Source organism: Alosa alosa, chromosome 6, assembly GCF_017589495.1.
Source record: "Alosa alosa isolate M-15738 ecotype Scorff River chromosome 6, AALO_Geno_1.1, whole genome shotgun sequence".
Classification (NCBI taxonomy): domain Eukaryota; kingdom Metazoa; phylum Chordata; class Actinopteri; order Clupeiformes; family Clupeidae; genus Alosa; species Alosa alosa.
The window spans coordinates 24,394,272-24,400,271 of NC_063194.1; positions in this window are offsets into that span (position 1 = coordinate 24,394,272).

The window sequence follows — 6,000 nt, forward strand, 5'->3', positions numbered from 1 at the left end:
TTCACTTTTTGGGGAACCTTTTAAAATCTGACCTCGACTGATTTTTAGCTTTTTGTTGCAAACCGGAGGTTCCTGAACCCATTTTTTTTCAATGCCAAGACAACAAAATCTGGGCCTGATATCATTCTAGGCCCTGTTGTTTTTGATCAGTTTTCAGACATGGAAAGACAGGAACTGACTCTACTCCCTCCCATGGTACAGAATCCCAGATGTGTACATTTGATAGGCATTCAGTGTAATCTGTCTTGGCCCTCATATTGTATGCACAGAGTTGGTCTTAGGCTTGAATAGTCTTTATCTGTGTTGATGGCACATGGAAATAGATTGAAAAAGGATTGTAGTGTGGGTTTACAGAAGAAGAGAATCTGCCATTCCTTGCTCTCCCCTGGTCTCTCTGAGGTGAACTCACTCCCCCACTCTCAGCATAGCTTGCCTCCCACGTACACTGCGCATAGGGCCTTTGCTTCGCTTGTGTTTTGCAGCAGTTTTGTGCTAACCACATAGGCGCCCACGCATAGTACGCAAACATACACGTGCATTCATGCTCTCTTTGAAGTTCTCTTGTTGCCCAAAAACATCTATCTATCTATCTATCTATCTATCTATCTATCTATCTATCTATCTATCTATCTATCTATGTGTATCTGTGTGTGTCTGTGTGTCACATGGACCAGCCCACTTTTTGCCTGACACACTTAGCACTCTCCTCTTTGCTGAAAAGCAGTGCGTGCTCATATGCCTGCCTTATCATCAAGCTTACAGTTTTTCTCAGTCGCTTTGGTGCTTTTTTCAGATCAGAATGAAAATTCTCATAACTATTAGTTCAACCTCCACAACATTTAGTCATTTGTGCACATCATAGAAGCAATTTCTCTTTCCTCTGAACAAATTGCAAATGCTTTTGGACATGTATCAGTTGCTTTCATACAATTCTCTGCTGTTTTTTAACATTATCATTTGCTTATGTCATGTCAGTCAAAATTAACTATACTTATGGATGCTGAATAGTCGTTCCCAATAAAACTAATAGTCTTCATTTCATTGCTTGAGTCATTACATACAAAATTGTTGAACTAGTTATCAAATTCTGTCACAATGCTGTGGAATTGCAAAGAGCATACAGTAAAAATGTACGTATTCAGTGTCTTGTACTCACTTACTCCCCTAACTACAGCAATGTGTAACTTTACTGTAGTTTTCAAATGGCTGTACAAGTACTGTGCTGTCTTGAGCATGTCCAGGTAGTGTCACCGAGTTCTGACCTTTTTTTTGCATTGGAAAACACTGAGAGAACTGTCATAATGAAAACATGACAAAGCCATTTGACTATCTTGTTCATAAACGATGGTGTCAAGACTTCTCATTTTGATGACACTGACAGTTTCATTGACATTAATACCTGCTTTTGAGGAGTGGACTATCCATTTTGAGCAAGTGACGTGCTTTTGCAGGTCATCCACTAGGTTTTGCATTTTGCACTAATTGTTTTGAGAAATGCATTAACTGCTGTGCAAATGTTAATAGTGATGTGAGAATAGCACCAAAGCGACTGAGAAAAACTGTAAGGAAGAATTTTGGAATCTGTCATAACTGCCTGTAGAAATTGAACATGCATGAATACAGTAGATCGAGATGTGGTTACGTAAATATGTATATGATTTGATGTATAGCATATGAGAAGCCATATTGAGTATGTGTCTATGTGTCTGTGTGCATGTTTGTACACTGTGTGTGTGTGTGTGTGTGTGTGTGTGTGTGTGTGTGTATGGAGGTGTGCGTGTGTGTCTGTAAGAAGGTGTGTGTTTGTGAATGTGCTACTAATGGTGGGCATACATAGACAGAACCACAGGAGACATAGTCCCCGACCACAGAGGATCTGGCTATTTTTGTCATCTTGCTCTGGTTGAAACAAATCTAATAATATATAGACACATGAGGGACGTGATAATCTCATTAGAGCCTCCTACTCTCCTACTCTCATACTTTAGTCAGCCTTTTCATGGAAAATAAGCAAAGTATTTTCTGAGAAGCCAGAATGCTTTGAATACATGAATACAAAGTTATAAGTCACATGTTTAAAATTAAGGCAATCAATGAGGCTCCATTATTATGTTCTAGTCTGCACCGTTGACCTTGAAAAAACTATACACCCTGTAATTATTGGACATAGTAGAATTTTGTGTCACACAATCAATTATACACACCCATGACGGTTAGACAACAGACACCTTGCATTTGTGAACATTCAACACCAGCTCTGTATCCCATCCCAAAGTAGATGAGTTTATTTATTTATGAAAGGACACCACACTGCTCCTGTTAACTGTCCAAGTCTAGCAGGGCAAAGTTGATGATGGACGACCTCTGCCACTTGTAGTTACTAGGGTAACCGACAACAACAACACATGTAAACATATTATGTAAGGTCAAATATCAAAAGAATAAATCACTGAATTCCTCCGTCTCTGACACTCCTTTGCTTTCAGAAAAAAAGTGGAACTTCCTGAAACATTCCCACCTTAGAGAACATCAGCAGAACAGGTAAGACAGGTGCATTTCCTACACGTTTCACTCGATATGGGAAAAAATCGTTATTTCTTCCCACATTCACTTTTTAGCCAGTGATGGAAATATGAGACTATTTTCCTCATTAGAGACTCATTAGAAGCTGCATTGATGTTGTCATGGGGATTTTGATGTTTTGTTGGTGAACGTGCCACACTACCTTGAGTTTAGGGGCTGGGAATGCATTGGCTTTCTGCTCTAATCCTAGTGATTACATAAATGTTACGCCTCCTATGAAGGGCATGGACTGAAACCACTCAGAATGTGGCTGGTCTTCATTGCATGCATACCTCTGTGCTCTCCACACCTGAGCACAGACTTGGAGGGAACATCAAGTAACTTGCCTGCCGCGCTTTGTAAAACGCTTTCTCATTGTTGTCATATTCAAATGGAACCTGTGGAAAAGGGGTGTGAGATTTTCCCACGCAGCTTGTAGAACATACCGTACCTTCACGGACAGAATCTATGGCCTATTTTTGTCCTTCATTTGGATACCTGAAAATGAAATTCATTTGCAGGTATCCAAATGAAGGACAAAAATAGGCCATAGGCTCTGTCCGTGAAAGTACGGTATGTTCTACATCCCATTATGTTCTACACGGTATGTTCTACATCCCATTTGGATACCTGAAAATGAAATAACTATAAGTATAAGTATAAATACTTACACTTATTTCATTTTCAGGTATCCAAATGAAGGACAAAAAAAAAGTATATATATTCTTTTGATCCCGTGAGGGAAATTTGGTCTCTGCATTTATCCCAATCCGTGAATTAGTGAAACACACTCAGTACACAGTAAACACACAGTGAGGTGAAGCACACACTAATCCCCCGCGCAGTGAGCTGCCTGCAACAACAGCATTTCGAGGGGAGCAGTGAGGGGTTAGGTGCCTTGCTCAAGGGCACTTCAGCCGTGCCTACTGGTCGGGGTTCGAGCCGACAACCCTCCGGTTCCAAGTCCGAAGCGCTAACCAGTAGGCCACGGCTGCCCCAAAATATAAATATAACCCAGGTGAGCTCACCTCCACAAGTGAAGGCTCATTAGACACTGTGTGACCTGCAGGGGCATTGGATTTAGACAATGGACATTTAAACATTTACTCTGACTCTTTACCTTTTTTCAGATGGTTTTTTTCATCCTCTCTATTTCACTGAGGTTTGCAAACATTATTGCGTGTCATGCAGAATTAATTAACAGGCAAAGTACTATGGGGTTTAACTTTGGCTTTGGAGAAAGAAAACCTCAAATTGTATGGAAGCATCTTTCTCCCCTTATTCATCTCTCTCTCTCTCTCTCTCTCTCTCTCTCTCTCTTTCCTTTCCATCCTTTCCATCCTTTCTTTTTCACAGGTTTGCCTGATTTCAGTTTTCCCTCTTTTTTTGGTCAAGTTTGTCAGCCATATTGCACTCAAGAGGGTTACATAATGAGGCATAACAAAAAACGCAGGGATAAATGTGGTGAACATTTGAGGATTGTGGCTGCCTTATCGAGCACACTGGGGGAAAAACAAAAACAAGCATGTGTTTCTGCAGATTCATCCACACACAAACAGACATCACAACACAAAGCATCAGCAGCAAGTATGTCCCCACAAACCTCTCTCTGGGCTGTTCTTAAGAGCTGTCAGCCGGGCAATAAGCCCATGGTTCAAAAGTAATTATATGATTTCAGTTTTCCCTCTTTTTTTGGTCAAGTTTGTCAGCCATATTGCACTCAAGAGGGTTACATAATAGGCATAATAGGGGATGAATCGGCAGGATTGTGGCTCAGACACACTCAGCACAAGCATGTGTTTCTAGATTCATCCACACACACACACACATACACATGCACGCACACGCACAGCATTCCACTTCAACCAGTCACTACTACTGGACAAGAGCTGGGGACTTTTTGGGCTGGTGTCAGTCAGATTGTCACTGTCTAGTTGAAGGCATTCTAATAGTGAAGCTTGGTGCTTTAATGAGGGATAGCTTTACCATGGGCCGCTCCATGTACATCCCATCAGCAGTGTCTCTGCAACACTTCCAATGCATGTCAGCTCAAAGGGATAGTGGCCTTATATGGCATGGGAGACTATGGCATGGGAGACTAGACTGGTAGGATGGCTGCTGGTTGTTCCCTCTCTGAGTTATGTTTATCTCAAGCTATTTATTCGCAAAATTGTGACGCCTTAATTTGATCTTTTCTCATTTTCGCAGGCCTCTGAAATACAAAATGAGTGTTCTTCTGGCACCATCTCTCCAGGAATAGACATAAAAGGCTCTCCAACCTTTAGAGATGAAAGACAAGGCCTGCAAACCAAACTGAATTCTGGTGACCATTAGAGCACCATATTCAAGATCCATACTAAAACTGTCCAGGTGAAATTTGCTCTACTACCTTGACACAAAGATGCTTTAGATGCTTTTTACAGTAATAAATCCTCCCAGATCTGTGACACCATCCACTGCACATTGGTTGTCCTACCCACACAATGGGAACCCAGAAGAACTCTACTTTGACTGACCACTTCCCTTGGACATGCACCCCAGTTCTAAAAGCACAGACAACTGCTCCTCTGTTCTGCCAGACACAGTCACAGAACACACAACACCAGCTGCTTCCTCATGATGGCCATCGTTTGATGTCACTCTCTCTCTTTTCCCTTTTCGGAAAGTCATTTCAACTGTATTGTTCATTGTCATGTTATATACTGTATATATCTTGAAGACATATTTTCTCTTTAGCTTATATCATCTGTTTCTGCACCCATTGCTGTTAGACTCTTACTAATGCTGTTGCATTTGTGTCTAGACAGACGTGACCTTAAATGACAAAGTAATCAGCTCCATCATGGCCTGAATCTTCCAGCAGCTGGATGGTTAAAGTGTGAGAGAGGGTTCAGTTCGGGTGGACTGTTCCAGAAAGGGAAGACTTAGGTGTATATTTGTCTCAGACCATCACGCTCTCACACAACTTTGATTGGATCCTCATGACTCCTCTGCGTCTCTCTCTTTCTATCTCTCTCTCTCTCTCTCTCACTCTCTCTATCTGTCTCTCTCTCTCTCTCTGTCTCTCTCTCACTCTCTCTCTTTCGGGCTTTCATGGGCTCCCTGAATAGAATCCCTCGAAGCGAAGCAGAGCGTGGCACTGCGAAATGTGCTTCATTTTTTGTGTACACACTGACTACATTGGCAGGAATGTGGGGACATTTTTGTCTCATTTCACATTAAACCAGACATGCTGGCAATGCAAAAAGGCCATTAAGCATCAGCACATTGTTGTCGTGCAGACATGTTAATAAGCCTCAGATTGAATGTGACTCATGACCTCGAACATCCTGTCAACTCATCGCAGCGGAAGTGTTTCCTACAAATCACATCAAAGAACGTTCACAAGAAACTGTACATTTTGCATTGAAAAACACCCACACAGGTTAAAACTCATGC